Source organism: Lactuca serriola, chromosome 6 (genome assembly GCF_051521515.1).
Source record: "Lactuca serriola cultivar US96UC23 chromosome 6, Lser_US96UC23_V15, whole genome shotgun sequence".
Classification (NCBI taxonomy): domain Eukaryota; kingdom Viridiplantae; phylum Streptophyta; class Magnoliopsida; order Asterales; family Asteraceae; genus Lactuca; species Lactuca serriola.
The window spans coordinates 106480792-106505632 of record NC_136413.1 but is presented as its reverse complement, the minus strand read 5'-3'; positions in this window follow the sequence as shown (position 1 = coordinate 106505632).

The following is a 24841-nucleotide window of genomic DNA, read 5'->3' as shown; positions in this document are numbered from 1 at the left end:
TACACTTAAGAAGATATTAGGAGGGTGGATGCACTGGGGTTTTGTGCAACACTGTCATTCCAATACTCTAGGACATTAGAGTTCGTTCCAGGAATAAAAATATTTTTTGCCAAAAATATCTCTGGACTATAAATAGAATTCTGAACCAAATTGGTTCATTAGTTGAATTCCAATTAGAGAAAAGCCAAATTCTCTCTCACGGATCTTCGGGTTTTTATCCCAAATCGTGAGTATACTTCTCTAGTTGTTTTATAATACTTGTTATAAGCTTAATAACATAGATTACATGCCAAATATGTGAGATCCGGGAGTTTACCGCCCAAGAACGTTCTTGGGGAGTAAACTCCATTTTAAGGTCCTAAAGGGTTCCAATGACCCTCAAAGCTTTAGAACTCGAACTAGGGGCCTCCAATTCATGCCTTATACCACAAAACAATTAGGAATCATGGCTAGAAGGGAGTTTACAGCCAAGGAGCTTCTTTGGCCGTAAACTCCAAGTTTTAAGTTCCAAAATGCTTTGAAACACTTCCTAAGGCTAAGATTAAATTAGGACAAGTACCCTAAAGTGTTTATAGCCTAGCAAACATAACAAATCACAAGGAAAAAGGAGTTTACGGCCAAGACAAACTCTTGGGCCGTAAACACCTAAAAAGGGGTCAAATGACACCCTAAATCCTTCCTTAAGCCAAGAGACCAAGTTGGGCATGTATCTAAATGAGTTTTGGACTAGTTAAAACACTTAGAACACCAAAAGTGAGGGATTTTACGGCCCAAAAGGTTCTATGGGCGTAAACTCCATTAAATGGTGCCAAATGGTTCCATAAACTCTTCTAAAGCCAAGTACAAAAGCCTAGAATTGTTCCTAGTTAAATTAGAGACTTGAAAGCACCATAAGAACCCTCCCTAGGGAGTTTACGGCTGTAAACTCCAAGGGAATATGGTCCCAAGGCCGTAAACTCCCAAAAAGAGTTGATATGGCGCCCAACCACTTGTATAGCCTTGAAACAATTCCCCACTAGGGTTGTAGTAATTCTAAGCTCCAATTAGGGACCCTAAGGAGAGTTTACGGCCAGGAGTTTACTCCCCTGGGCCGTAAACTGCAAAACATATGGTCATTTGACCATGAACTTCCATTAGGGGCATTGCACTCCTTTGTTGCAACCCATTAGCCTCCTAGCACTTGACCAAAAGTGTTTTCCTCGCGCTTAAATGTTTATACTTGTATAATTGGTGTTTTAATCACTAATTATTTATATACATATGTTTTCATATGTAATTAGGATCATTGTGTGTGTCTAAGTCTTCACTTGACACCAAGCAATTGCCCGAACCTTCCTTACGATAACAGACCGTTCAATTCCAGTCACTTACTACAGGTGAGTTCATACCCCTTAACCAATGATTTAAATGTTTTTAAATGCTTTAGGGGGGGAATACAAGTCAAGTACTTATAGTTATTACATCAATCACATGTGATTAATAACTACAAAACCAGTGATTTCCTTATTGTTCAAATTGTTTATCAAACTGTTTTGCTTCAAACTATTTTACAAAGTTCTTATACTTATCAAATACATTTGTTTAAACTCTGTTTTCCTTATTATCAATTGCATGTCTAGGTATGTATAGTTATATAAGCAATGTTTAAAAAGCTTAGGAAGGCCTGCCCGCCCTATTTCCTTTTCACGCTTGAGATGTGGTCTGGTGGGATATTGGGTACCCATCCGAAGGTCGTTTAAATATTAGTTATATATCATGTGTACATATATAGTCATAAAAAGTCTTTCCAGTTCATTTGATACCCTTGGGTAGCGAGGGTATACTCCCATGTTCATACATACCAGTACATCACCAGTAAGTTACCATAGGGGTAGCACAAGAAGAGTCTATTATTACTAGAACGATGAAACATACAATGAGTCAGTTCATTCATGAGTCAATACTTGCTAGATAGAGAGAGAACATTCGTTACAGCTAGCACACGCAGAACATTACAGTACATTACTATACTATTACATAGATATGTTTTACATAATTACACTTACATGAGTACGTTTACACATATTTGTTTACATGAGTGCGGTTACATATACTTTGATAGGACAAACATCATTAGGTGCTATAGCATAGCAACAAGTTCAGGATCTAACTATACCGATGAATCACAATGCATTGTGGTAGTTATATCGGGTATACATGATCATAGTAATGTGGATGTTCACGGTTTGCATACAGGCAAGCGTCGTGTAAAGGTCCCAAAATCCCTTGACAGGGGAGCGTTTAGCCTGGGATCTAGCCATCACATTAGGCCTTATCCCTCAAATAAGGCAATAGGAGTACTAGGGTAGTCACTTATTACAAATACTACGGTACTTATAAAAGTTACCCTAGACATAAGGTAATTAGTACGGTTGTAGTACGACACTACACCATAGTACTATTTCATTTTTCCCACTTACATTCACTTCGTGAATTTTCACACGATGAAGGGTAATGTAGAATCTATATTTTTGGTAATTGATAGTACGATGTGGGGAAAACACACACACTCTCTCTCAAGAGACATGCGCACAGACACTAGATGCCTTGGTAGAAGGCTACAGTTAGTAGAAAACATAGGGTTTTCTAGGAGAGTTCAAACATTACACAAAAACATATTGCAGAAACATCTTACTAACGTTTTCATACAAACTCAGACATTAATATACTTATGATCTCACTAGCATTAAGCTGATACTCACTTTCAAAATAACTTGTATTCTCAGGTCACTACTAGACAGGTACAACTGCCAGGTTTTTGAGAAGATGGAGTTCGTTCAAGACTCATCTTATTATTTTGATATGTATATTTTGGTGTCTATAACTTTGACAAGAACACACATGTATGAAATTATTTTATTAATGCAATGGATGATGTTGTTGCTTGTTTACTATTATTCATTGTTTGTGATACTGTACATGTCGTCCTCCGCCCCGGAACGTTTCCGCCGTTCGTGGTTTTGGTGTGTGACAGATTGGTATCAGAGCATTGTTTATAATGAATTAAGTATATCAAACCATAAAAGATATACTAACTATAAATACATAAGGGATTAAAAATACTCTGACCAAGGGTGTATACTTTAAATAGTAAAATATTTAAGTAAGTATACGTGCTGCATTCATACTAAAATCAGTGTCACTAGGACAGTACAAAAGAATTACGATTGTTGGGCAACACAAGTGGGCTTTGAGACATATGGTCAAAACTGGGAAGATATAGCCTGATCACCTATATTATCCGAGGGTTGACTAGCATGTGCCTAAGTTTAAGTGTGTGGTTGCAACAATGCTAAAATCTTACCAACCCTACCACAATGAGAACAATAGAACATAACATTAAAATTTAAAATACTATAGGAGTATTTGGTGTTATTATAAGTACGTTATACTTGAGAACTAAAACGGGATCTTCATTACTATGTTGATAGTTACTAAGTGGATACACTAAGGCTATATGTAATTAGGATGTTATAGACTTAGAATCTGTGATAATTTTGCCTTACCCTTATTCTGTGTGAATTTGGAATTAAGGTCACTTATTCGAAGTTCTATCCTGTTTAGATTACACATAGCTGGTATGCACTTCACAAATAGCGATGTAACTAATGAAGGTTTTCTAAATAATTATCTAGATAGTTCGTCTAATAATTATTCTCTTACCCTAAATTCTCGCATAGAAAACATAGTTGGACTCCATCCCCTCGGCAACCAGTATCTTCCGATTGAAGTCTTAGCTGGTTGGTTTGGAGAAGAACCAGAGAATGATCATCCTATCCCCTTGAATGATCACCACGATGAAGACTTTTCGTATGATGCTAACTCCGAAACAGAGGTTGAGAACCTACCCCGAGCAGCTCCCTTTCCAATTCCTAACCCTCGTCCGGCTTTTTCATGGCCTGACCCTGAGTGAGTAGAATGCTTGGAAACATGGAGTGAAGGACAAGATCACTCTATCCCATTTGATGACGACCGAAGCTTTTACGACATGAGCAATGGGGGCTCAGCAGATAGAGTCTTGCCAATCTTGGTACTCAGAGTGGCCCGAAATGAGATTCAAGGCAGGATAGCCCTACATCAGATTACAGAAGTTGTCACCGATGCGAGAATGCATACCCTCCGCACCATTTGCCTAAAAGATGCTCACGAGAGATCAGAGAGAAACCATGAAACCCTGATGCAAGCACTGGCTGAATCACGCGCCGAAGTCATAGAGCTCCGAGTACGCCAGATGGTGTGCGAAAGACACCTACTTGACATGGAACGTCAATTGGCTGAACTAAGAGTTCACCAGAGGGATGACCGTCGCCAGTAGTAGACGCTTTACTTTACTTCTTTATTAAAAAGGGATCGTGTTTTCTGTCTATTCCCGATGTGGCATTTTCTATGAAATTATCTTGTACCGTAAGTACTTCAGTTAGGTCTTTATGCTGTCAGGAACTATCTTCTGTGGTTATGATGTAAGACCTTTACAAGGTCAATTTCCAGAATCTTTACACCGTGATTATCAAAGATATTGATAGCCGGCTAACTTCTGTGTCATTTCCTTCATTCAAGTACTCTTATCATACTCTCATTGGAGTCTATCTGAAACCTGCTTTAGTCAAGTCATTGGACTATAGCAAGGTAGATCCGGAGACATTTCCAAGTCTCTTTCAGTGGTTGGATATTGTTATTCACCAACCCACGATACCTCGGCTTGCACAACAAACGTCTTGAGACCATTCTACGAACTCAATTCTACTCACTACTAGGACTGCATCATAGGGATGTAGGTCAAACTTTCGAGAACATACTTCTACTCTTTACATGAACAATCTAAGTACATCAGGGTCAACCAGAATCGCTCACAAAATCGTTATCTTTCGTGTTACAGAATCATGTCGCCCAAGAAAAACGATCAACCCTTCAACTAAACACCAACTCTTCAGATTGATGCAGCTACCTTTCAAGCTGCAGTCTCGGCTGCCGTGTCAGCTATTCTGACCCACCTTAACGCTAACAACGCGAATGTTAGCGGGATTATTAACAACAATTCCAATCCGAGTAACAAATAAACACTGCAACGAGCAGCAAACTACCACGACACCCCGAGTTTCGAGACGAAGAGTAACAAACGGAAGTTTTGGGATAGAAAGAAGGACAAATCGCGTAAAGGAACGAACAAGAAACAACCACGGGTAACGACCTTCACAAATACGACATCTGTACCTCCTACTACCATCCCTTCGGAAATACCAGTTGTCCCTAACCCAGCCCGACAATATGCTGGAGATCTCCCAAATTGCATCAAATGTAATTGTCACCACCATGGACCTTGTCGGGGGATGCAGTGCTCAAACTGCAACAAAAAGGGGCACACCAAACGTTACTGCAAGAGCCTATCAAGACCGATCAACAATTCGCCCAACGCCGATGGGAACCAGACTTGCTATCATTGTGGTGAGTTCGGGCACTATAAAAGAGATTGCCCGAAAAAGGAAAGAACCCGCGTCCCCATAACTCCTACTCGATGTTTCACTTCCTCCACTGATGTGGGTGCTGTCCAGATATGTCACCAATGCGGTGAAATTGGACACCTCAAGAAGGATTGCCCGATAACGCAGAACTCTGGCACAGACGGGAAAATTCTCAGGATCACAGCTGCAGGAGAGCCTGCTCCGGAACCACGTTAATGTAGTTAAGGCATTTCGTTGTAACAGACTTATGAACTATCTAGAACTAGTGCAACTAGAGTCTTACCTTTTGCGAGATCCTTTCTGTATAGGGAGTCTCGTGCTGCGTATACTTGTCTTTTGTAGTATATCTTATTCGCAGCAATAGTCTTGTGGTAAATCTAAAGTACTGTAACTCTGTTCATGGTTGCACGATTGTGTTTTGTCTGTAAACGTCTTATGTTCAAATCTAATGTCTTTAAGTTTCAGTATGATTCCGACATTATCATACGACTCAATTCCATTTGATCCTCACGAAAACAGCCTTATACGTACATCTCTTTCTTCTAGATCACTTTTCCAGCGAAGCCGTCATATCAGAACACCGAAGTACTCATGCCAGGAGTACCTCTTAGTTATTTTCTTTCCGAAGAAATCCCCGAAGTACCACTCGTGCAGTACGTCAAGTGTAATCCAAGGATTCATGCGATTGATCTATCACTGAGGAATGGTATACATAAGAGTGATATATAATCAAGCTTCTACAGGTTTAGAATTGATGATTCCACTTTAACTTCTTTCTCCCCGATGGGATGTGAGCTTAAAGAAGAATCAGTTATTCGACTACCTTTTCAACCTTAATTATATGCGACTCGTATACCCAAAATTGTGATTGTGAAACCATGTATGAATTCTAATATGAACTTCAGGACGGAGAACTGCTTAAGCCTACGAGTAATCACATCATCATGTGAACAAACTGAGAACCCAATACGACTCCCGTAAACAGATCGCCCTACAGTTTAACACCTACGGAGATACAAGAACAGTCCGGACAACTTAGCAAACTACACAGAAATAGAATTAGAAGACTAGGTTTCTCACCCTAGAGAACCACGGTCATATTCTTCCAGGATCGATGGATCACATCATTTGTGCCTCAGATATTGAGGACTCCGTCAAGATTTTCATAGAAATCGTTATCTCTGCCTTACACAGATGAAATGGTTGAGCAAATGCAAGGAAATAATTACTTCCAGGAATGGATCTGAGATCCGAATATCACCAGTTCGAGTGTTAGGGAAAGATGTCCGGGAGGCTATCTCCTGAACTCGATGCGGACACTTCGAGTCCGTAGTGATACCCTTCGGATAGGACCAATACGCCCATAGTTTTCATGAGCTAAATGAATAGGGTTACGTCTTTCTTACTTGGATCAGTTCGTCATTTCTCCACGTAATGACTTACCTATCTACCCTTGTAGTAAGAAGAAAACTCATGGAAATATTTCCTACAGAGGAACTTTAGCGAAGTTCTCTAGGCACGAGTTATGAAATTGAAGAGTCAAATTTCTATGACACATTGTTAGTAATTTGAGAAATTATGAGCACTCTTTCAATTTGTCAAAACCGTTGAGCATTTATCGACACCAGAGACGCCGACAATCTTTCGCCAAATTATTGGTCTTACCGACCTATCGTCTTAGTTCATTCAGAACTCCTCGCAAGCTACAGAAACCCGTACGACTTTGACCCAGCAAGGGGTGGCCTTTGACTGGGAGGTTAAGCAAGAAGAGGAACCTTTGGAATTCCAAGTGAGTGACCAAGCTCTTTAGGTTAACTCACTCTGAGAATGGCTTAATACGCTTCGTATCGCGTGGAAAGCTAAATCCAATATAGATAGGACCTCCGAGATTCTTATCAGAATCGGTCCTTTGCCTCGCACAAACTAGACCTACTCCGCGAACTCAGTAACATACATCCTACTCTTCGCGTCTCGATCGTGGAACCATACCTTTCCGTTAGGACTCTTGTAATTCCACTCGTCGAGATTCTCGCCTTCATATTAGAACCGTAGTGACCCTAGACCGAGAGGTCAAGCGGACGAAGAAATGTCGTTGCCCGATAGTGAAGGTTCGTTGGAATGCCAACCGAGAACCCGATTTCACCTAAGTGCGCTAGAACCAATCGATTAGGAAGTTTCCCCCTCACGACTTGATCATTCGTGCATACTTCCTTGCCTAAATTCTAATTTCGGGACGAAATTCCCTTCAACAGGGGGATGATGTGACAACCCAAAATTTCCATTCTGAACAAACCATTTCAATCCCATAGAAGTTAGAACAGTTACAATGTAAACTCAGATTTCGAGTATAAGTTTGGCAGTTTTCAGGATTTTACACTTAAGAAGATATTAGGAGGGTGGATGCACTGGGGTTTTGTGCAACACTGTCATTCCAATACTCTAGGACATTAGAGTTCGTTCCAGGAATAAAAATATTTTTTGCCAAAAATATCTCTGGACTATAAATAGAATTCTGAACCAAATTGGTTCATTAGTTGAATTCCAATTAGAGAAAAGCCAAATTCTCTCTCACGGATCTTCGGGTTTTTATCCCAAATCGTGAGTATACTTCTCTAGTTGTTTTATAATACTTGTTATAAGCTTAATAACATAGATTACATGCCAAATATGTGAGATCCGGGAGTTTACCGCCCAAGAACGTTCTTGGGGAGTAAACTCCATTTTAAGGTCCTAAAGGGTTCCAATGACCCTCAAAGCTTTAGAACTCGAACTAGGGGCCTCCAATTCATGCCTTATACCACAAAACAATTAGGAATCATGGCTAGAAGGGAGTTTACGGCCAAGGAGCTTCTTAGGCCGTAAACTCCAAGTTTTAAGTTCCAAAATGCTTTGAAACACTTCCTAAGGCTAAGATTAAATTAGGACAAGTACCCTAAAGTGTTTATAGCCTAGCAAACATAACAAATCACAAGGAAAAAGGAGTTTACGGCCAAGACAAACTCTTGGGCCGTAAACACCTAAAAAGGGGTCAAATGACACCCTAAATCCTTCCTTAAGCCAAGAGACCAAGTTGGGCATGTATCTAAATGAGTTTTGGACTAGTTAAAACACTTAGAACACCAAAAGTGAGGGATTTTACGGCCCAAAAGGTTCTATGGGCGTAAACTCCATTAAATGGTGCCAAATGGTTCCATAAACTCTTCTAAAGCCAAGTACAAAAGCCTAGAATTGTTCCTAGTTAAATTAGAGACTTGAAAGCACCATAAGAACCCTCCCTAGGGAGTTTACGGCTGTAAACTCCAAGGGAATATGGTCCCAAGGCCGTAAACTCCCAAAAAGAGTTGATATGGCGCCCAAACACTTGTATAGCCTTGAAACAATTCCCCACTAGGGTTGTAGTAATTTTAAGCTCCAATTAGGGACCCTAAGGAGAGTTTACGGCCAGGAGTTTACTCCCCTGGGCCGTAAACTGCAAAACATATGGTCATTTGACCATGAACTTCCATTAGGGGCATTGCACTCCTTTGTTGCAACCCATTAGCCTCCTAGCACTTGACCAAAAGTGTTTTCCTCGCGCTTAAATGTTTATACTTGTATAATTGGTGTTTTAATCACTAATTATTTATATACATATGTTTTCATATGTAATTAGGATCATTGTGTGTGTCTAAGTCTTCACTTGACACCAAGCAATTGCCCGAACCTTCCTTACGATAACAGTCCGTTCAATTCCAGTCACTTACTACAGGTGAGTTCATACCCCTTAACCAATGATTTAAATGTTTTTAAATGCTTTAGGGGGGAATAAAAGTCAAGTACTTATAGTTATTACATCAATCACATGTGATTAATGACTACAAAACCAATGATTTCCTTATTGTTCAAATTGTTTATCAAACTGTTTTGCTTCAAACTATTTTACAAAGTTCTTATACTTATCAAATACATTTGTTTAAACTCTGTTTTCCTTATTATCAATTGCATGTCTAGGTATGTATAGTTATATAAGCAATGTTTAAAAAGCTTAGGAAGGTCTGCCCGCCCTATTTCCTTTTCACGCTTGAGATGTGGTCTGGTGGGATATCGGGTACCCATCCGAAGGTCGTTTAAATATTAGTTATATATCATGTGTACATATATAGTCATAAAAAGTCCTTCCACTTCATTCGATACCCTTGGGTAGCGAGGGTATACTCCCATGTTCATACGTACCAGTACATCACCAGTAAGTTACGATAAGGGTAGCACAAGAAGAGGCTATTATTACTAGAACGATGAAACATACAATGAGTCAGTTCATTCATGAGTCAATACTTGCTAGATAGAGAGAGAACATTCGTTACAGCTAGCACACGCAGAACATTACAGTACATTACTATACTATTACATAGATATGTTTTACATAATTACACTTACATGAGTACGTTTACACATATTCGTTTACATGAGTGCGATTACATATACTTTGATAGGACAGACATCATTAGGTGCTGTTGCATAGGAACAAGTTCAGGATCTAACTATACCGATGAATCACAACGCATTGTGGTAGTTATATCTGGTATACATGATCATAATAATGTGGATGTTCACGGTTTGCATACAGGCAAGCGTCGTGTAAAGGTCCCAAAATCCCTTGACAGGGGAGCGTTTAGCCTGGGATCTAGCCAGCACATTAGGCCTTATCCCTCAAATAAGGCAATAGGAGTACTGGGGTAGTCACTTATTACAAATACTACGGTACTTATAAAAGTTACCCTAGACTTAAGGTTATTAGTACGGTTGTAGTACGACACTACACCATAGTACTATTTCATTTTTCCCACTTACATTCACTTCGTGAATTTTCACACGATGCGCGGTAATGTAGAATCTATATTTTTGGTAATTGATAGTACGAAGTGGGGAAAACACACACACTCTCTCAAGAGACATGCGCACAGACACTAGATGCCTTGGTAGAAGGCTACAGTTAGTAGAAAACATAGGATTTTCTAGGAGAGTTCAAACATTACACAAAAGCATATTGCAGAAACATCTTACTAACGTTTTCATACAAACTCAGACATTAATATACTTATGATCTCACCAGCATTAAGCTGATACTCACTTTCAAAATAACTTGTATTCTTAGGTCACTACTAGACAGGTACAGCTGCCAGGTTTTTGAGAAGATGGAGTTCGTTCAAGACTCATCTTATTATTTTGATATGTATATTTTGGTGTCTATAACTTTGACAAGAACACACATGTATGAAATTATTTTATTAATGCAATGGATGATGTTGTTTCTTGTTTACTATTATTCATTGTTTGTGATACTGTACATGACGTCCTCCGCCCCGGAACGTTTCCGCCGTTCGTGGTTTTGGGGTGTGACACTTTCCATCGATCAAGGCGCTTTGTCTTTATGCATTCAAATGAGAACTCATAGAAATCACATACATAATTAACTCAATTGGAATGGCACAGAAGCAAAATAATGTCAACACGATAGGTTGTAAGCCTTAAGTCGTGTGCTAGTGATGATCGATAAGGTTTATTCTTGATTTATTCTTGAAACTTTTTCAAGATCGTTAAAACTCCCACTGACCTCTTGACATATATGATTCTCTTGTCAGAAAACTTTTCTAGACAAAAAAATATTCAAGAGTTAATGTAGTTCTTATTAAGACAAAACACTGCACATAATTGGTCCTAGTTGGTCTTTGTGTTATCGAAGACAACACAACTTACCAATTTCAAATGTGCAAGAATAAGAAAACTTTTCCAAATTCCACATTTTTTGAGTCTTTTAAACCTTATTAAGACTAGTCACTCAATGTCACAATCTTGGAGTGTGACTCTAAGACTTGATATTGGAACGAAGTATGATTGGCTTCTTGATTTAACCATTTCCACAATTATCGATTTCTCTTCTTAGACATACAAATGTACTAAGACTCACTTAGAGGATCAATTGAGATATGGTTCTTAATCATTTAGGCTTTATCATAAAACATAATAAAAGGTACTCTCCCTTCTTCTTAGAATGGAGAAACTTTTATCTTTTTGCCTACTTGATTCTTCTTTATTCGTTCTGTTATTCATTGAAACTCTTTCAACTAACTTAGAATTACACTTAATCTTATAAGTATAATCATATTTACTAAACTTTAGTAAATCATGACGAATATCTTTATCACTCTTGTGGTGGACCTGATCTACGCACAACCTAGTGTACTCGATCTCCTAGTCCTTCACTTGACACTTTGTCAAAGAATTAGTCTAATTTCCAAATATAAAGTTTCTCATTCATCCCACAACCATGGTTCATGATTCCAAGCTTCTGTCCAATCGAAACTTGGGCGATAAGAAACTCTCCATATTTGGTAAATTCTTGACATTTCCACAAATAACATAATTAAGACTCAAATCCATTATAGAAATCTTCAAACATTAATTTTTCATACACGCCGTTGCAAGGATAAATGAATAAGATAAAATCAAAATCCATTTTATTGCGGGAAAAATTTGTCCTTACAATGCAATTCAATTGAAAAACTATGTTACTACATATTTCTTAACAATCTATTCTAACTCCAAGTAGTAGCTCAAGAATCCATACTTCAAGTAATGCGATCGAAATCCATTTCTTCACAATTAGATTCAGCTCACTTCTTCCCTTACGCTTCCTCTCTTTTCTTCGATCCTACAAAACATCAAAATGTAATCTTATCACATTATGTATTAAGAATCTAGAATAGGAACTTAAAAGAGTTAGATAATGGATTTTACCTGAAGTAGATCCATACGTCTTGACTCTCCCATCTCTTAAATCTATTGTAATTTTGTAAGTACTATAGAATTTGTAATAAGTGACTACTTTTGTACTATTTTGCCTTATTTGAGGGATAAGGCATAATGTGATGGCTAGATCCCAGGCTAGACGCTCCCTTGTCAAAGAGATTTTAGGACCCACACATGACCCCTGCATGTTTGCAAGCCGCGAACATCCACATTTCTATGATCATGTATACCCAATATAACTATCACAATGCGTTGTGATTCATTGGTATAGTTAGATCCTAAAATCGTTCCATGCTATAGCACCTAGTTGTGTCTGTCCTATCATCGTATATGTAAACGCACCCATGTAAGCGTATCTATGTAAACGTACTCATGTAAGCGTATCTATGTAAACATACTCATGTAAGCGTATCTATGCAAACGTACTCATGTAGGCGTATTTATGTAAACGTACTCATGTAGTAGTATAGTAATGTACTGTATGTACTAGCTAAAATGTGTGCTCTCTCTCTATCTAGCATGTATAGTAATGTACTGCGTGTGCTAGATGTAATGTGCGTTCTCTCTTTATCTAGCATGTATAGACTCATGAATGAACTGACTCGTGGTATGATTCCGCATTCTAGTAATAGTATTAGTATCTTACTAAACTACCCATATGGTAGCTTACTAGTAATATGACTTGTGCGTATGAACATGAAGGTATACCCTTTCTACCCAAGGGTATTGAATCGACCGATAGAACTTTTATGACTATGTATGTACACATGATATATAACTAATAATTGAACGACTGTCGGACGGATACCTGATACCCAACCAGACCACATCCCAACGGGGAAAAGAAAATAAAGCGGCTAGCCTTCCTAAGTCCTTTAAACATTTCTTATATAACTATACATACATAGGCATGCAATTGACAATATAAAAGTATAACAGAAGTTTTGTAAACTATTGAAAAGTTTGGCAACTAAGAAAAGATGACTTGATGTCAAAATGTAAAACGATTTTGAAAGCAGTTTGTTTGATAAGAACAGTGTAAAGTATAAGGATAACATTTGTTTTGACTCACAACTGTAACAAGGTTTGAAAGGATACATTCAATATGAAAGACAGTTTAACAAAGAGTTTAAACGAGTAAACATGTTTTGGAAAACCATTTGAAGTAATCTGTTTGGTAAAACAGCTAAAAGAGTAGTAATTCCATTTGTATGCTGCTTATTAATCACATGTGATTGATATAATAACTAGCATGAATCAACTTGTATCCCCCCATATAAGCATTTAAAAACATTTAAAACATTGATTAAGGGGTATGAACTCACCTGTAGCAAGTGGTTAGGATTGAACGGACTGTATAGGATGCTAGGTGACAAGTGAAGACTTGTACACCCTCTATGATCTTAGATAACATATAATATCACATATATGTATCCAATTAGTCTCTAAAAAACTAATAAACAAAGGCAAGATATCTTAGGGCATGATAAACACTTTATATAAGTGTTATAGGTCCCAAGGAGTGCATCTAAGTGTTGTAGGACAAGGCTATTGAGCTTAGGGTTCAAGGGAACCCCTAATATGAGTTTACTCCCTAAAGACCATAACCCATTGAGTTTACATTCTAAACTCATGAGTTTATCTCCGTAAACTCATACTTCTTTGACCACCTTGAGTTTTGAAGCCTTAGAAGCATTTCTACATTGAAGTATAAGCCTATGGAAGTGTTTGTGGCATCAAAACACCCCTATATGTAGTTTACGGCCCATGGACCACTTCCTCATGGGTTTGCGGCCGTAAACACATATTATTTATGCCCTTTTGATGTTTTCAAGTCCCAAACATATCAAGGAATACATCTAGACTAGTTTCCTAAGCTTGTGAAGGTACTAGGGCCATTTTTGACCCCTTAAGAAGGGTTTACGGCCCAAGGTGTTCTTGGACCGTAAACACCTTTAACCTTGGTGTTTCGTTGTGATTTTCTTGATGTAAGGACGCATACTAAGCAGTATGATACTCTAGGATAGAAACACTTATGATATAGAAGCTTGAAATGAGCCAAAAGTCCAAGAAGACTGGTGTGTGTTCTTGGTGTAATTTGAAGATTGACCCTTTTGGAATGATTTCACGATTAGAAGTGTATTAAAACACTAGATTAAGTCATACAATAACTTAAGAAAAACACTTACTAGATCGAATATCTCGAAAAACTTTTGGATGATACTTGAGAGAGAAATGGGACTTGGATCTTAAGATTTGGAAAAAGTATAAATAATGACCAATTCTCATATATATACCCCCAAATTCAGGGTTTTTGGCTGAAAATATTATTCTGGCTATAAACTCAAATTTCTTGGAGTTTTGGAATAACAGTGTTGCACAATAAATATTAGGGCATCCTCTCTCCTGATATCACCCGAAGAGTAAATCCTAAAATACTCAAACTTGTTCCAAAAAGTTTGAAACTTAGCAGCAACTTTTCTGACTTCTATTGAATTGAAGGGTTGTACAGAATAGAAATTTTAGGTTGTCACATCATCCCCCCGTTAGAAGGAATTTCATCCCGAAATTAGAATTTAGGTAAGGAAGTAGGCATAAATAATCGAGCCAAGAAGTGGGGATACTTCCTAATTGATTATTCTCACGCTCCCAAGTGATGGTTGGCATCACATCGAACCTTCACTAAAGGGAAGCGACTATAAATCGTTCGCATGACCCCTCTGTCCATGGTCACTATGGTTCTTCCACACAGGTGAGGCTCTTGTGGGACTCGATCTCTTCGAGTGGGGTTTCAAGAGTCTCGTCGGATCGATACTTTTTACAAGTTCGCGACGTGAAGAGTAGAATGTACGATACTATGTTTGCAGAGTAGGTCTAGTCTGTGAGATACAGGACCGATTCTGGTAAGAATCTCGGAGGTCCTAACTATCTTGGATTTAGCTTTCCACGCTTTGCGAAGCGTATTATGCCATTCCCAGAGTGAGACTTCCTAAAGAATTTGGTCTTTGACTTGGAATTCCAAGGTTTTTTTTTTCTTTCTTATCTTCCCAGTCAAGGGCCACCCCCTGCTGGGTCAAAGTCGTAAGGGTTTCTGTAATTCGCGAGGAGTTTCTCTGAGGGTAATATTTCCATGGTTTCCTTCTTACTACGAGAGTGGATAAGTAAATCATCTACAAAAAGAATGACGAAATGATCCATGTAAAAATGGCGTACCCTATTCATTAAACTCATGAATACTACGGGCGTATTGGTCCTATCCGAGGGGTATTGCCACGGACTCGAAGTATCCGCATCGAGTTTGGAAGGTAGTCTTCGGGACATCCTTTGCTAACACTCGAACTGGTGATATTCGGGTCTCAGGTCCATTTCTGAAAGGTAATTCTTTCCTTGCGTTTGCTCAACCAATTCATCTATGCGAGGCAGAGATAACGATTTCAACTGGAAATCTTGACGGAGTCCCCGATAGTCGAGGTACATAAGATACAATCCGTCTACTTCTGGAAGAATAAGACCGGAGCTCTCCAGCGTGAGAAGCCTGGTCTTTCAATTCTATTGCTGAGTAGTTCACTAAATTGTCCGGACTGTTCTTGTATTTCTGTGGGTGTTTAGACTGTAGGGCGATCTGGTTGCAGAAGTCATCTTGGGTTCTATGTTTGTTCACATAACGATGCGATTACTCGTAGTCTTGGGCAGTCTCCATCTTGAAGTTCATATTAGAAGTCATACATGGCTCATCAATCGCAATATCGTGTATACGAGTCGTATATAATTAAGATTGAAAAGGTAGTCGAATAACTGATTCTTCTTTAAGCTCACATCCCATCGAGGAAAAGAAGTTAAAGTGGAATCATCAATTCTAAACCTGTAGAACCTTGGTTATATATCACTCCTATGTATACATTCTTCAGCGATAGGTCAACCGTATGGATCTTTGGATTGAACTTGACGTACTGTATGAGTGGTACTTCGGGGATTTATTAAGAAAGGAAAAGAAACAGGAGGTACTCTAAGCATGAGTACTTTGGTGTTCTGATATGACGGCTTCGCTGGAAAGGCGATTTCAAAGAAAGAGATGTACGTATGAAGCTGGTATTGTGCGAATCAAGTTGAATCTAGTTGTATGATAATGTTGGAATCATATGGGAACTAAAGACATTAGATTTGAACATACGGCGTTACAGACAAAACACAACCGTGCAACCATCAACAAAGCTATTATTGCGAACAAGGTATACTACAAAAGACAAGTATACGCAACACGAGCATCCCTATACTGACGGGATCTCGCAAAAGATAAGACTCTAGTTGTACTAGTTTTGGATGGTTTATAAGTATGTTACAACGAAACGCCTTAATTACATTAATGTGGGTCCGGAGTAGGTTCTCCTGCAGTAGTGATCCTTAGTATTTTCCCGTCTGCGCCAGAGTTCTTCGCTATCGGGCAATCCTTCTTGAGGTGTCCAATTTTACCGCATTGGTGACATATCTGGACAACACCAAAATTGGTGGTGGAAGTGATGTGTCGAGATAGAGTGACGTGGACACGAGTGCTCTCCTTGTTCATCCACTTTGAAACTTTCCTTTCATAGGGTCTAGTTTTAATAGCACCATCGTAAGCCTGGTTGACTCTGATGTCAGGGGCCTGAGTGATGGGTCGTGCCGGCGATCCACAGCTACGAGAATGGTGCCCTATTTTTAGGCAATTGCAACATTGCATCTCATGGCAAGCCCCATGATGATGAAAACTACACTTATCACACATCAGAAGTTTTCCCTCGTATAGTTTGCTCGGTACTGGGATGGCAGGGGTTTCCACTTGTTGTTGTTGCACGACAAGTTTTTGGGATCGCTTGGGTTCTTTTTTGGCTTGGCGCTTTCATTTCTTGTTCTCTGTTTTTCGGCTTTGCGAGCCTGCGACTGTTATCGTTTGATGACTTCTTAGATTGATACTACGATCGGGATTTTCAACCCCATCATCAGCATTGCTTGCGCTGATAGCGCTACGATTTGCAAGGACAGCTGTTACGACAGCCATCACGACAGCTGTAACTGTGGTTTGAAAAGTAGTGACATCCATAGGAAAAATAGGGGTTTTGTTGTTCAGCTGACTATTTCCAGATGACGACATGATTCTGTTAACACGAAAGATAAGGATTTTGTGAGCGATTTTTGGTTGACCCTAGATGTACTTCGATTGCTCAAGTAAAGAGTAAGGGTATGTTCTCGAAAGTTTGACCTACATCCCTATGATGCAGTCCTAGTACGGATTGGAAGTATGATTGCAAAGGTTCGACCTACATCCCTATGATGCAGTCCTAGAATAGAATAGAAGTAAGTTCGTAGTATGGTCTTATGACGCTTGACGTCTAAAACAGGGTACCATTGGTTGGTAAATAAGATGATCCAATCCTTGCAGAAGAATTGGGAATTATGCCTGAGCTAGAATACCCTACTTCAATAACTCAACTAGAGTGGGTTTCAAATGGACTCCTGTGACAACCCGAAATTTCCAATCTGAACAAACCATATCAAGTCAATAGAAGTTAGAACAGTTACAGTGAAATTTCAGACTTTGGGTATAAGTTTGAGTATTCCAGGTTTTACCCTTAAGGAGATATCAGGAGAGTGGATGCACTCGGGTTTTGTACAACACTGTTATTCCAAAAGTCTATGATATTAGAGTTCATTCTGGGAATAAAATATTTTCTGCCAAAAATCTCAGGACTATATATAGAAATCTGAACCATATTTATTCATTAGTTACATTTCCAACTAGAGAAAAGTCGAATTCTCTCTCATGGATCTTCGGGTTTTTATCCCAAATCGTGAGTACTTTTATCTAGTTGTATTATATAGCTTAGATTGTGCATAATAACATCAAAATCATAACAAAACAACAAGATTTGAGAGTTTACCGCCCAAGAACACTTGGGGAGTAAAGTCTTTTATAAAGGCCAAATGATGCCTAGTCCCTTCCTTAAGCAATGAAACTAGTATGGACTTATACCCTAATGTGTTTATAGCCTAGAAATCATAAGGAAACACAAGGACAAAGGAGTTTATGGCCAAGACAAGTTCTTGGGCCGTAAACCCCTATAAATGGGGAAAATGACACCCTAACTCCTTCCTTAAGCCTAGAACCCAACTTAGATCATATCATTGAAGTGTTAAGGACCTTAAGCATCCAAGAAACCATGTTCCCATAGAGTTTACAGTCGTAAACTCATAAGGATTGGTCCTTAGGTCGTAAACTCAAATAAGGGGTGATATTGTGCCCCTAATGCTGCGACAATCGTCAATTTCGAGTCAAGTCAAAGTAAACAAGTCAAACCGATCGACTCGTTTAACCTTGTGTATTGGAGTGTACGTTATGTAATTACTGTATAACTCACTATTTTAATGAGAAAACATCACTTGGAAAAGTTCATGTGTTTAAATTTCCTAAGCCTTAGTGCTAAACAATGAACCAAACTGATAAAACAATGTTACATACTCATCGGGAGTGGGTAAGATCCTTAAACATGACTTAACGGGGTTCACGTACCTTGCGTTGCGGAGCCAAACACTCACCATTGTCACACATGAAACCTCTCTCAATCGTTTTCACTCTATCTCTCTTTATCGAGAATCTCTCCCAAATCTCTCTAAGTATGTGAAATCTCTCCCAAATATCTCTTTGTATGCGAAATCTCTCCAAGAATGTCAAATCTCTTCCAAATCTCTCTAAGTATGTGAAATCTCTCCCAAATATCTCTTTGTATGAGAAATCTCTCCAAGAATGTCAAATCTCTCCCAAATCTCTCTAAGTATGTGAAATCTTTCCCAAATATCTCTTTGTATGCGAAATCTCTCCAAGAATGTCAAATCTCTCCCAAATCTCTCTAAGTATGTGAAATCTCTCCCAAATATCTCTTTGTATGCGAAATCTCTCCAAGAATGTCAAATCTCTACCAAATCTCTCTAAGTATGTGAAATCTCTCCCAAATCTCTCTCAAAAGTTCCTGTAACTTTTTGAAGTCATAAGGTCATTCCGACTCTTAACCGGGTTAAAAATCGCTTAAAACGGGGCAAGAACGGGCAAAAAGGGCTTAAGGACCCGAAACCCTCTTATTAGGGCCGAAGCCTCTTAGCACCCGAAAGTCCTCTTAGGGACCGAAACCAAGAGGACTGAGCCCGAAGGGTCCTCTCAGGACCGAACCTCGCTCAATGGAACCGAACTCGAAGGGTCCTCTCAGGACCGAACCTCGCACACCACCCGAACCCGAAGGTACTGTTCATTTCGGGCTATTTCACTTCTAATGCCTTGGGCCGAGCCCTTCGCTTCCTGCTTCCTTTCGCTTCCGGCTCAGCATCAGAGGAGACCGAACCTCGGCCTAGGACCGAGAGGCCTCGCTGGGAAGCCTTTTTCTCCCGGTTTTCGATTAAATTCGCGTTTTAAGCCCGTTTTTAATTGTTTTAACACAAGATTTTCACCTAAAACTTTATTTTAACATATAAGACCCCTAAATTAATGATTTAATCACATTTTAAGGATAAAACCTTATCCAAAAGAGAGTAGGTAAAGTACAAAGGTAGAGTGTTGACTTTACCTTATTTTATGACACAAGCAACCCCATACCCACTCCATGATTAACCCACACTCCTCCCTACCATACCTTGTCACTTCCTTGTACTTTTTACCCCTCTCACAAGCCATCCCCACGTTTTTAGGGCTGGTCACTCAACCTCTCTCCTCATTTTCTTTCAATCACTCTCATTCCACCAAAGATCCAACTCCAACTTTTCTCTCCAACTTTTCTCTCCAACTTTTCTCTCTAATTCGAGATCCCAAGGCTGATCATCAAGTGTTCTTCCACTCTTGGTAAGTGTAATTCATACTCCTTGTGATTTTTACACTTCATTCTACTAAAATCATTGATAGCTTATACAAACTCCATAACTATGATGCTAGATTTTCAAAAATCTTCAAGGCATCTCCAAGTGTTCTTGAGTTAAATACCTCCATTCTTCAACAATCATCTACTGAAAACACTTAAGGTGAGTTCATACCCCTACATTTTTATGTTTTCTTAAGTTTTTAGGGGGGGTAATACAAGTTAAAACACCAAGAACATAACTAAATTTTTCTAACAGCTTTCATCAGAAAAGTTGGACTCCATTCACGGACTTTTTGGACAACTTAAACATTTTTGTTTGAAAAACTGTTTTAGGTGTAAGTAGTTCTAGTTCTTAGCCTTAAAATGACTACTTGCACATCTCCATACGATTTTTCTACAATTTATGGTGATTTTTACAAAACTGCCTATCATTTCAAACACCAATCCGGACCAGTCTGTGATTATGGACTTTTTCACCCAAGTGGGAGGTCATTAAAAATCATGATAAAAATTATGAGTAAACTAGACACATTTTGGGAACTCTCAGAATTTACGGATTTAGTTTTCAACTTCGTATGATTTTTCTATGACTTTTCAAAAACAGTGTAGAAAGGTTGAAAATTTGTTAACAACTTATAACTTTCATAACACTTTGTATTATGTTGAGCAAAGTGTATAACGATAAGTTCTAAATTTTGAATGTGTTTCCTTGTTAGTTTATCATCATAAACTGAAATATAGTCATTCATGATAAGATTATTCATTCATTTAGAATACGTAAATTAAGCTATAATGAGCATAGTTTATGGATTCATAGTATTAAAACATTCATAAAAGAATTCTTATACATTACAAACGTTTTGGATAAACTATAATAGGTATAGTTTATGTATCATTTACTTCTCAAACTTATTTACCAAAGGTTTTCAGTTTAGTTCACGTAAATCTGTTAATGAATAAATTTGTGAGTCATTCCCTTCGGGTTACTTCCAAAGTAACAAAGTCGAGAAGTCCTGTAAATTGTAACCAGAGTCTCTTATAGGGAGAACGTGATAGTTGTGTATAGATCTATATTGGGTTTAACAAACCCACACCAGAGCTGCTTGCAACAGCTAGACCGGCAGGTCTGTGGTGACAAATGTCATTTAACGGCGACGCCTAAAGAACGTCGCATTACGAGGCCGTCTATGTCAAGTATGGTTATAATAACTCACGGAAAGTATTAACAAACTTAAGAATTTACGAGAATTTCACTAATATCACACGCGATTATACCGAAATATACTCACGTTATTTTCTGTAAATAAGGAAGATTACTCATACGTTTCAGTATTTTGGTACAAGACTACAACATTCATTTTAAGGAAAATATCGGATTTTTCTAGAACGGCTATGCAATTACGAGACAAGCTATTTCATAATTATATACAAAAAACTTATGAACTCACCAACCATTGTGTTGACATTTTTTTTCAAACTATTTGTATTCTCAGGAAATCGCTAAACAGGTAACAAAGTACTTTTGAGGATGGGACGTTGAGGCGTCAAACTTATCATATTTTGTCAACATATTGAAATTGATTTTGAAACATGTAATTCATACAATGATGTAACTCTTTCAATTATATATATGTTGCTTGTGTTTACTTTCATCACTATTGCCATTGTTGTTATGATACTACACATGAAGTCCTCCACACCCGGACGTTTCCGCCATCCTTGGTTTGGGGGTGTGACAATCTAGGAGTTTCAAAACCAATTAAAACCTAATAATACATTTCGTTTATCTTGGTGGAAATCGGTGAATCGTCATTCACCTACCTTCAAATATTTTATAGCTTGGATTACGGCATACCTCTTCTAAGTTATAAAATAGTTTGTTGGGTCCTAGCCTTAATATTTCATATTGGGTGTCATATTAAGGACTTAAGATCAACTATCTTGAATATCTCCCAAAACATGTCTGGTTTAGAAATTTATGATCTTCCCAAATCTCTTGAAACAAGCTTTCCTAAATGAAGGTGATGTCCCTTGGAAATCACCCTTCATTCACCTCCTCCAATTATTCTCCCCAACCCACAAGTTCTTGAAAAGTTTAAGGTCACTCAAGCCCTATTGGCAAGGCAAGGTCTAGGTGTGGTCACATCTTCGAGGTGTAGTCACATATTGACAAGCCGGGAGAGTTGGGTGTCAAAGTCTTGAGAAAGTTGGTGGTTCAAGCACTTTCTAAGTCACATAGTGAGTTCCTTTAGGACACCTATGAAACAGACTATGACAAGACCCTTAATGATCTTATCTATTTGTTAAGATCAACTTCCTTAAAACTTGATGGACATTGACAATAATGACACAGGAAATCCCGGAAAGCATTCTCTTCCCAATGGAAAGGGATCGTCCATAGTCAACTCGGTTGACCAAATGGTAAAGAGAAAAGCTAAGTCTGTGATAGTCCCGTGTACCATTATCAAAGGGTCCATATGTTTATATTTCCAAAGAAAGGGGCATTGGTTGCGAAGCTGCCAAATTTACCTAAGGATGTTAAAGTCAATAAGTTTGACACTGCTTCAGGTAAAGTCCACTATCTAACTCTGCTAAGTTTCTATTCTGAGATTCTTGATACATGATGTGACTGGGTCACATGGTGATGTTTTAAGAATAAAAGAAAAAGTGAAGAAACTTAAAGAAAGAATATGTTGACTCTGATCGCATAGATGGATTTCTATCGCGTAGTTTGAAGATCGGATTCTTGAGCTACTTCTTAGGAGTTATGAGATATTGCTTAGGAATAGATAACAACAAGTTTTCATATGGATTGTAAGGATAATATTTCCGCAAAGTTTAGAATAAAAGGAAAAATTTTGATTTTATTTAATTTTAAAATATCCTTACAATGGCATTTGAGGAAAAATTGTTGCTTATAAGATTCCATTAATAGCAAGAGTGGAAGTATGAAATTGATTCTTTCATTTGTGGTAATGTCTAAATTTACCAAATAAGAAAAGAATTTCATCACCCAAGTTTCAATTGGACCGGAACTTGGAATCATGCAAGTTGTATAGCATGATGAATGAGAATTTTCAAGTATTGGAAAATTAAGACTAATTACTCGTTCACATGGATGTGTGAGTCAAGTAAAGGACTAAGGGATCGGGTACACATTCTTGTGCACTGATTAAGTCCACCACAAAAGATTGATAAGACTATTCGTCATAGTTTACTAAAGCTTAGTAAACATGATTATACTTACAAGCTTAAGTGTAACTCTGAGACATTGGAAAAGGTTCCAATGTATGGCAGAGCGAATAAGAAGAATCAAATTAGGCAGAAGAATAAAAGTTTCTCAAATCTGAAAAGATGGGAGAGTACTTTAGTATCAGTTTTGTGATCATCTTAATGATTAAGAAACCATAGCACAATTAGTTCTCTAAGGAAATCTTAGTGCATTCTTATGACTAAGAAGAGGGATCTTGAATTGTTGAAATGGTTAAATCAAGAAGATGAGTCATACTTCGTTCCAATACAAGTCTTAGAGTCATACTCCGAGATTGTAACTTGAGTGTCATGTCTTAAAGAAGGTTTAAAACACTTGTCAAATGTAAGGGTAAAACTTTTCTACTCTTGTACATTTGAAATTGGTAAGTTGTGATGTTTTGGATAAAACAAAGACCAACTTAGGCCAATTGTGTGAAGTGTTTGTCTTGATTAGAATCCACACTATCTCTTGAATAACTGACAAGAAAGTCTTATATGTGAAGAGGAAAGTGGGAGTCTTAAAGGTCTTGAAAGTCTCAAGAACTAATCAAGAATAAAACCTGAAGTTCTTCACTAGCACACAACCTGAGGTTTATAACCTATCGTGTTGACATAATCTGTGCCCATTCCAGTTAAAGTTGGTTTTGCATATGAGTTCTTAGAGTTCTCAATGTGTTGCACAACAACTTGGAAACAATGGCAGGCCCTTAAGCTGCCAGGTGGCAAGAAATTAAGATTGAGTTCAATCCATATGAGTTTCGATTTGTCATTATCCTTGTCTTGTGACTATGGTTTTGACAATTCACATGGATAAGAACACATACACCAGTAAATCTAAGTGTCATAAGGTTTCACTCTGATTCATGAAAATGATGGTGAGGAAACACTTTCACTAAGTAGATTTTAGCTAGATAGCAATTGTGATATTTGCATTCTCAAAGTCGGTAGTGGAGTGTGTGTGGTTTACCGGCACACTAACCTGGACTTGTGAGATGTGGCAAAAAGGTCTAACCGTTATGATTACGGCATCCCTCTTCATAATTGTTTAGACACACAAATGTGCTATCTAAGGGAAGGTGTATGATTTTGATAAAGTCTTATCAAAACAATCTAGTATCAGAAAACTGAACTTTGGTAAGAAAGTCAATGAAGTATTGATTTCTAGAAGTCCAACTGATTTCTGAGTACATGTCAAAGCTAGTGGGAGCATAAGTGTTATGCTAATAATTATCATGTTAGTGGGAGCATGATAATTATGAGAAGTATTGCAAGCTAGCAATGTTAATTATAGAAAACAAAAGGTTTCAATTGGGAAAAGTTGTTTTGCTATAATTAAGGGAGAGGAAATTATACTTCATCTCAAATCTATAAGCTTAGATCGTGAGGTTTTAATCATTTAGTCAAGGATATATATGAGTTTCATGT